A 9995-nucleotide genomic window follows, 5' to 3' on the forward strand; every position below is an offset into this window, starting at 1 on the left:
ACCTGTTACTGTGGAACGACTGTCATCAGTATTCAAAGACAAATGGATTGAACGAGAAGGAGCAGAGATTGTGGCAGGCTTTGTCAATGACAAGAAAACAACAGCAGGTACTTTGACGAACCTGATACTTGTAGTTGGTGGACGCGTAATGCTCCAAAGAAATATTTCTGTCAAACAGTTCGTGGTAACAAACTGTAGTAAGGAGCGACCCGGCTCAATAGTGAGCAAAACTCTAAAAAATGGAATTTTGATACCAATAGCTACATCAAAAGAATCGAATTTTAATGCTGATTTTAAATATATTAGTTTCATCAAGTTTAGTCTTACCCATCAAAAGTTACGAGCCTAAAAAAATCTGCCTTATTTTAGAAATTAGGGGAAAACACCCCTTAAAAGTCATATAATCTTAACGAAAAACACACCATCAGATTCAGCGTATCAGAGAACCCTATTGTAGAAGTTTCAAGCTCCTATCTAAAAAAATGTGGAATTTTGCATTTTTTGCCAGAAAGCAGATCACGGATGCGTGTTTATTTGTTTGTTTGTTTTTTGTCTTTTTCCCCAGGGATGATCGTATCGACCCAGTGGTCCTAGAATGTTGCAAGAAGGCTCATTCTAACGGAAATAAAAATTTCTAGTGCCCTTTTTAAGTGACCAAAAAAATTGGAGGGCACCTAAGCCCCCTCCCACGCTAAATATTTTCCCAAAGTCAACGGATCAAAATTCTGATTGCCATTTTATTCAGCGTAGTCAAAAAACGATATAACTTTGTCTTTGGGGACGACTTACTCCCCCACGGTCCCCGTGGGAGGTGCTACAAGTTACAAACTTTGACCAGTGCTTACACATAGTAATGGTTATTTGGAACTCTCTGTTTTATTTAAAAGGAACACTAAATACTAGGATTTTCTTTTTAAATAAAAGGAAACCGACGTTCTACCATGACTCGCTAAAAAAAAAGATCACACATGTAAGAAACAAATGTGAAAAAAGGAACCAATAAACTAATTAAGAATCTGCATTATTCTGCTTTATAAATTCGACTTTTCATTCACCACGAGGATCGGTTGATGTATCTGGTCAAATTTGGAATTGAGTGTTCTTCTGTTTTATTTAGATCACTGTTTATCTGTTTATTTAGTTTTGTTTTATCTTGTCACTGTTGCTCCGGTTAGGTTTTGGCGAGTAGTCAGTGGTAAACAACCGATTGATTATTTTCATATTTAGTGTCTATGTGGTTTCATTTTCATTCTCTTCTTTTCGATTTTGTCCCCATCTTTTTTTGTGTTGTTGTTAGTTCTTTCCCCCAGCATTCCCAGCCATAGAGCCTTACGAGGGAGGACAGCTGAAGTTTGATGATGAATGTGTTTTGCAATATTAATTAAATCTTGTCGTTTACGTTAGTTGTACCTGGGAAGAGTGAGAATAATATTTCTCGTTTAGGCAATGGTATTTATTTTTCCTGGATAGTATGCAAATCAATGTGCATTACTGCAGCAGTCATGGCAAACCATCGCAGCACCAAACCTCGGAAGGTCAACAAATCTGCTCACGCTTCACATTCCCCAATGCGATAAAGGGTTCACTCTTTCATTCCTTTATACAATTCTATCTTCCTTTATATTTTTTCTACATTGAAGTATTTGATACATTGTTACAATGCATTAATACATTGTTACAATAAATTTTTACATTGTTACAAGTATTGATACAAATACTTCACATACATTGAAGTATTTGATGCATACTTTAAATTCTCCATTCTTCCTAGTCATTGACGGTGTCTTTGATGATTTCATAAAGATCATTCTTCTTATGAGATGTGACAGCGACTTTCCGTAGTTTGGCAGCAACAACACACCCAAATAAAACTTCACTGAAAACTGAGCTTGTTTCAGTTTTGTAGAGTGTTAAAATCGCCCGTGCAAATTTATTGATTTCCTGGCCAATGAAAAACCATTAAGAGCCTTACCAATTAGCCTGGTTTTAATCTGTAGGCTAATTAATGAGTTGTTGCTTCTGGCACTGTTTTGTCTTTTGAGTAAATCATTGATTTTTCAAAATTCTACAATTAGTTTATTTAATCAAGTTTTGCCGATGTGTTTTGTAAACTACAAAACAACACTTTTTGTTGGTTTTAGGTTTCAGATTTACTCTCTACTTCCATAAAAAAAAGTCTTTTTAATGAGTTTACAGCAAAACCTAAGTCTTTATTAGCTAGGCTGTCATGCTGTGTCGATAAGAATCATAAGTAAACCACATTATGCTTAAATTTGTCTCAACAAACCAATATTATTCCATCATCAAATCTTGATTTTTATTTATGTGGTTAGGTCAGCAATCTGTGACTAATTGTGGTTATCATCAACTGTGGTTAGGATAAATTTGAAAATTGATAGCATTTAGTATGACAAAATGTCATTAATAAGAGAACTAATTTTTTTTTCATTAATTTCTGTTTAAATTGAGCGATTACTTTGTGCTTGGACAAAGTGATTTACTTTTTAAAAAGTAATTTTTCAACTGTAGTTAATGGTCCTATAGTTGTGCTAATGGTACTTCACTAAAAATAAACAAATAATTCAACTTAACACTTTATCAAAACATTATACTCAACACGCGCGTTTCCTGGTTAAAAAGGCATAGTTTTGGTCTTCACCTTCCAGGGACAATAACGGCATAATAATTCAACTTAACATTTTATCAAAACATTATACTCAACCCGTGCGTTTCCTGGTAAAAATGGTATAGTTTGGGTCTTCAGCGTTCAGGGACAATAATGGTATGATTCTAGTAGGCCGTAAAACTGTGTCAAATTAAAAGAAAAATCATATCATGGTCTATGCGGTAGCATGAAGTACAGAACACAGTATCTACCATAAGTTTTGTTATCTTAATCTTATACTACTCCAATATGTCCTAAAGTCCCACTTGGCGTCGGATAAAAACTTCAAATACAGCCTGCTGTTTTAATCCGAAAGGTAGGGAGATAAAAAATTTGGATCTGAGAGCGACGAACTTGACCTATCTTGGCTGCGTGATTTCAATGGTAGCTCCTTAGACAAGGAGCTGAGTAGCCGAATCGCAAAAGCTTCTTCCGTCGTCGGAAGACTCATTGCTCTTTGCAGATTGCCCCATATTCTAGACACACAAAGATGCATATATATAGCTCACCCATTAAAAAAATACTTCCCGAATTATAATAGCAATGAGAGCATCAAAAGATTTGGTTTTTTATGTTTATTAAATAAAAGCAAACGAGTTTTTTTTTTAACTCAAAGTAAGGAGTTACATTAAAACTTTAAACGAAAAGAAATTACTCCGTATATGAAAGGGGCTTTTCCTCCTCCATGTCCTGCTCTTTACGCTAACGTTTGACTCTTTCTTTCAACTTTACTTTTTAAAACAATAAAAAACTTTAGCGTAAAGAGCGGGGCGTTAAGGAGGAAAAGCCCCTTTCATAAACGAAGTAATTTCTGTTCGTTTTAAGTTTTAAAGTCGCTCCTTGATTTCAGTTAAAAAAAACTCGTTTTTTTATTTAATTTCTGAACGTTTTTTAATAAATGCATGTTTTGATTTTGGCTCTCCGCACGTAAATAATTAAAAAGAAATTTGCATATTAATTTTTTTTGGCTAAATGGCTTTCTCATAGTTTTAATTCAAAGATTTTGAGAAGAAAAGGAGCGGGAGAGGAGGCCTAGCTGCCCTCCAGCTTTTTGATTACTTAAAAAAGGAACTAGAACCTTTAGTTTTTTACGGACGTTTTCATTAGTAAAAAATATACGTAGCTTACGAATTAGCCTACGTAACGAACTTCTATACTCGTATGTTTTATTACGTATATGAGAGGGTATCCTCGGTAATGCCTCGCTCTTTACACTAAAGCTTAAATTTTCTCCCAGTTCCTTAAGAATGACCCCTGAATTACAAAGGAAGTAGAATAAATAGTTGAAATTACTAAGAATACTTTGGCGTAAAGAGCGAGGTATTAAGAGGAGGTGAACACCTCATATGCGCAATAATTTCTATTCGTTTTAAGTTTTAATGCTGCTCCTTACTCTCAGCTGAAAAAGCTTTTCATTTTTATTTTTCATTGTTTTTTCAAATAATGCTAGAAAGTCCTGCTCCCCTTTCATGGAAATTCTCTTCCCTCATGACAAATTCCTCCATGGAAAGATCTTCCCACGTACCCTCCCCCTAACTTCTCCCCCCCCAAACAAAAATATCCCCCAGAAAACGCTAATATACTTCCCAATAAAAAATTTTTTTTTATGGAAAGGGGGTCGCATTAACTTCAGAAGGGGCTCACTGGATTTGAAGTTGAAGATCTAGTACCCTTTTTAATAGTTGAAAGTAATTGGATGGCAGCTAACCCCCACGCCCATCATTTACACAAGCATATGTAATCAATATGTTAAGAAAGCCAATCTGTTCAGAGTACTTGAAAGATCCAGTGATTTTATCTTTGAAGATTAAACCCCCCCCCCCCAGAACCCGCAGGGCAAGAGTTGTAAGTTAGGCCACAGGGTATATAATGTTTTTTTTGGAAAGGATTGTCACATAAACTTCAGAGGTGGCACATTGGATTGCAAATGGAAAGGTCTAGTCTTCTTTACTTGTCGAAAGTGATTGCAGGGCACCCCTTCCCTTTGCCCACGATTTCCCCAAATACATCAAATAAAATTTAAAGAGACATCCATTTTGTTTAAAAAATTTGGAAGGTCCTGTAATTATATCTTTAGGGATGACACCCCCCCCCCTTGTGGCCCCCAAGGCTATAAGATATATGAGTTATCCGCTCCAATACTTCAGGTTCTTATGAAATGGGTAGTGGTATAAATTTCTCATGTGATTCACTAAATTGGAAATCAGAAGTCCTAGTGTCATTTTCAGGAGTCAAAAGTGATAGGAGGGTACTAGCCCCAACCCCATGTCTTGTTTTCCCCAAATTCATCAGATGGAAATTTTGAGATAGCTATTTCTCCAAAATAGTCTAAAGATTATATAAAAAGGCCTACGGGGTTGAAATAGTTCCTCAGAGCCTAGGGGTCGGGGTTATAAATTATTTCTTAAAGGTAAATACGGTTTTCTGGAATAGGAGGTCGGAGAAACTTTAGATAGGGCTCATTTGATTGGGAATTTTAGTGCTCTTCAAGAGTCAAAAGTCAATTGAGAGCAATCAGCCCCCTTCCACGACCATCATATCCCAAAACAAACATCCAATCAAAATTTTGAGCCGTCTTCAGAATCGCTGATAGATCCTATAGGTATATCTTTGGACATGTCAACCCCTCACAGCCCCCAGAACAAGGGCTGCAAGTTAGGCAATTTGTTCACTGTTTACATGTAGTATAAAGGAACTAGAAGGGTATGCATGTTTGACCTCTCTAAAAGAAGAAACACAGCTTTGCATAGGTAGTAACTCTTCGATTTAGCTTGAATTTTTTGAATATTGGTTTTTCATATGAATTCAATATGTTTGAAGTTCTTTATCTTATGTAATTTTCAAATAAAAAACAATTTACATACATTAATAACAGTGTATGGTATTTAATTACTATTCTGCAGTTTTGACGTGTTTTTTTTTTTAGATAAAAAACACGCCATAAATATAAAAGAAATTTTACATAACAGTCAATATAGGCTCGGTCTTTAATCCAAATTGTCATATTTAAAAATTCAAATAGAAAACAATTTTTGAAATGCTGATCAATCTGAGGATCCTAACTGTGAATCAGTTGTTCAGCATACAAATACAGAACTTGAATTGTCCATTCAGGTTATCACTTAAGTTTGAGATGTAATCCATAAAGGACGGCAACAAACACTAAACATGTGCCCCGACCGTTACTTGAAACGCAATAGATATCTCGGAGATATCAACAATGCTCACCAGGGCTGCAAAAAATTTTTTTAGGGAGTGTGTCATATTTTTTCCAAAAATGTGTGTTTTTTGTGTCATCTCAGATTCCATAATGTGTCATATTTGCTACAAGTGGTATCATATTTAATCGTCGAATCTTTATTTAGAGTTTTTAATATATAATCTTTTCCAAATCAGTTCAAAAAGGAGTAAACTTAACCTTAAACTATTATCTTGGGATCGAGATGTTTTTATGACGTCATGAAAGTAATCGGAACATTCGATTAGATTAATGTTAAACACTATGAATTTGTGTCTGGGCGGCCAACGAGTCAAATTTACATTTATAAAAGTTTTAGGGACAATCAATTCCGACAGTTGCTTTGCCTTTTACTTTTTAGCCTAAATAAATTACTGTTAGTAGTGGTAAATTCTACCACTGTAGAAAAGCAAAAGAAATGAAAAAAAAAGTCCTATAAGATGAAGTCGAGCTAGAAGGACTTAGTAGAAAGAGTGAGTTTTGTTCAGATTTCTTGAGCAATGCTTTGCCTTTTACTTTTTAGCCTAAATAAATTACGTGGCTCAGACTCCCCGAATGTATCAACGAAGATAAAACTTTGAAGTGGTAAATCACAGGGATTTTGTGTTATATTTGCATTTAGGCTCCAGGCTTCTCCTTCCTCACAGACCCGTTTCTCGGTCTCCCTTCACATGGAGAATTGCCTGTTGATTCTCTTTTCCCTTCACACAGAGAATTGTCTCTTGGATCGTGTTCTCCCGCCAGACTGAGTATTGTGCCTAGAAACCAATGGAGTCCCCAAATGAAAGGATTTGCCCCTGTAAGATCTCAAAACTCCTCATTTTAGAGGAATCCCCTAAACTGGAATGGAAATACGGTTCCTAGACGAGGGCCCTAAGAGATTCGGGAGTCAAGAGCGCCTAGGACTTGGCACACTATTGCACCAAACCAAGAGTGCCTTCGAGCATCCCTTACCCGCTGAAAAGTAGCTTCCCTGGATGTAATCTGCAAAAGATAACAACAAACATCTAGCCAGCCACCTGTCAACTGAAGGGCTGTAGGCAACTAGGCGACTAACAACACTAATTACGTCTACTTCCCTATAAACATAGCTTATTTAGACACCCCTGGAAGTTGTGCCATATTTCACAATTACTGTCCCTTTTTACTATTTGCCCATAAGTTCACAATTTGTTTTATATTTTTGAAAAGATTGGATTTTTCTTCATAAATGACTTCAATTATCTTGCATTTTCCAGGGTTACTTGTCTGACAACCCTAATATCTTGATAAGTAAGATAGTATCTAAATAATATTAATATCTAGATAAGTAATCTTGAAATATTAAAACATACAACAATTGTGTAGACTAGTCTGCCTTTCGGCATTCAAAAATTTGTTAAGACTCATCAAGTGCCCCTCCCCACGGTAATCTTTAGTAAAAGGCGAAAGATTAACTCGATATGAGGAGAGGCCAGAGCTATGAAAATTGCTAAGGTTGACTTGGGTATATAAAAATAAATCCTAGTAAATCCTCGTGGTTTTTTTTAACAAGGTTCAAAAGCAATGAGAAATTCAATGTTAAATCAAGTAAATACGGGCCAAAAAATCATTCAATGAACAGCAATTCATGGGCAACTTTAATGACATACTACTAAAACTACATCCGCAGAAAATAACATAAATATTCAGTAATCAGGCCCAAAAATAATTGTAATGTAGCTGAATGGTCGATCAATTGCTGTAGCCAAAGGCCCCCCTATTAAAATATTCCAAGAAGCTTAGCGGTAGTGAAGGAATTCTTAGTCTGATATGTTGCCAATACAATTGACTTGATGAAATGTGTGGTGACCAAGGGCATTTCACTTTTTAAGACTAGCCTTTGTGACTTAATTTAAATTTCAGCAATTGGATTCGATTCCTAGTTCAATTTAAAAATCAGTATTTGATAATTACGGAGAATTTTCAAAAACAAAATACATCAGGAATTCAATCAGTTTAGGCAATTTAATTTAATTATGGCGACTGGTCATTGATACCCCATCCTTTGCTTTAATACAAGACTAAGAAAAACAAAATGTGTTTATTTAAGAGATGTTCTAAATTACTTGGTTTTTACATTAACATTTTACATTTTTTTACATATAATAGGGGGGCCTTTGGCTACAGCAATTGATCGACCATTCAGCTACATTACAATTATTTTTGGGCCTGATTACTGTTAGGCCTGATTAATTAGGCCTGATTAATGTTAGTTTTGAACAATTCATACTTACCTGGCTGGAAAGCTGCCTTGATCATGAAGGAGGCGCTATATGAAAAGGACAAATGTCCTTTTCATTTGTCATTTACTTGAGTAATTCTACAATTCCATCTTCTTACTAACCATGTAGCCCAGAAGACTGTCTTGAAGAATAGATGACCTTCAAGTAGAATTCCAGTTTTATAGGAGAATTTGATCAAAGCTTATTAAACAACTCTAAGGTTCAAAACCATAGAAAAGTAGGGTCGTAATTTGTTATGGAGCTGGAAGATGCAACTGCCCCTCCTAAACCTTGTTTTTCCCCTTCCCCAAACCTCATTCCCCTACCCCCTTCTGAAATTTAGTTTCTTCCAAAATTTAGTCTAAACTAATATAAACCTATAAATTTAAGGATCTACAGAAACACATCTCTTTTTTTTTCTTTTTTTTTAAAGTAAATTTATAGCTCTTTTAGAGTACTAAATAGTGCCTCTGTGGTACAAAATGGCTTCTTTTCAGTTTTTACTGCTATTTTCACTTTATTTTGGACAAAGGGTTCCATCTTTGCTCCTCCATCCCCTTCAAGTTTGGATTTTGACGAAATTACGCCACTGTAGAAAAGCAAAAGAAATGAAAAAAAAAGTCCTATAAGATGAAGTCGAGCTAGAAGGACTTAGCAGAAAGAGTGAGTTTTGTTCAGATTTCTTGAGCAATGATTTGCCTTTTACTTTTTAGCCTAAATAAATTACGTGGCTATGCTCTAAGGATAATAACTCCAGAAATAGTTACTTTTTAAGACGAAACAAAAGAGGACTAAATGTAGCTTGGACTTGAATCGCTTTTACACCATCTAAGGGCTTAAGAAATAAATACAAGAATCATTTCTTGTATTTATTTCAGTCATTATATTCAGGCCCAAAAATAATTGTAATGTAGCTGAATGGTCGATCAATTGCTGTAGCCAAAGGCCCCCTATTAAAATATTCCAAGAAGCTTAGCGGTAGTGAAGGAATTCTTAGTCTGATATGTTGCCAATACAATTGACTTGATGAAATGTGTGGTGACCAAGGGCATTTCACTTTTTAAGACTAGCTTTTGTGACTTAATTTAAATTTCAGCAATTGGATTCGATTCCTAGTTCAATTTAAAAATCAGTATTTGATAATTACGGAGAATTTTCAAAAACAAAATGCATCAGGAATTCAATCAGTTTAGGCAATTTAATTTAATTATGGCAACTGGTCATTGATACCCCATCATTTGCTTTAATACAAGACTAAGAAAAACAAAATGTGTTTATTTAAGAGATGTTCTAAATTACTTGGTTTTTACATTATCAATTTGCATACTTTTTCCTTTCAATTTACAAAATTGCAACATAGTGCGGGCTCAAAGTAAGAAACCTATTCAATGTGTGGACAGGGGTCCGCACGAACGCAGTCCCCCACTACCAAAAATTACGCTGTTGAGTTATCCCCATTTGGGGTAATCACAGGGGCCAGCCAATCCGAAGTGCAATGGAAAGGCCTCACCCTGGGAGCACCTCCTTCATGATCAAGGCAGCTCCCCAGCCAGGTAAGTATGAATTGTTTTTCTCAGGCTCGTAACTTTTGATGGGTAGGACTAAACTTGACGAAACTTATATATTTAAAATTAGCATTAAAATGCGATTTTTTTTATGTAGCTATTGGTACCAAAATTCCATTTTTTGAGTTTTGGTTACTATTGAGCCGGGTCGCTCGTTACTACAGTTCGTTACCACGAACTGTTTGATTCTAAGCATATAGGATTTATTATGTTTAATGCTACCTATCAAAATCTACGAGCCTAGGAATACTTTGTAAGATTTTTGAAAAGGGAGGAAATACTCT

General features: G+C 35.4%; 2 non-coding genes across 2 annotated transcripts; both read right to left on the reverse strand.

Annotated features, from left to right (window-relative positions):
- Positions 1–7248: 7248 nt before the first annotated feature.
- Positions 7249–7364, reverse strand: LOC136025580 (U5 spliceosomal RNA). Its single transcript, XR_010617120.1, has one exon. It is a non-coding gene; the product is annotated as a U5 spliceosomal RNA (small nuclear RNA).
- A 2179-nt stretch (positions 7365–9543) lies between these two features.
- Positions 9544–9707, reverse strand: LOC136025573 (U1 spliceosomal RNA). The gene has a single exon (XR_010617114.1). It is a non-coding gene; the product is annotated as a U1 spliceosomal RNA (small nuclear RNA).
- Positions 9708–9995: the final 288 nt, after the last annotated feature.

This window comes from Artemia franciscana, chromosome 3 (assembly GCF_032884065.1).
Source record: "Artemia franciscana chromosome 3, ASM3288406v1, whole genome shotgun sequence".
Taxonomy (NCBI): Eukaryota; Metazoa; Arthropoda; class Branchiopoda; order Anostraca; family Artemiidae; genus Artemia; species Artemia franciscana.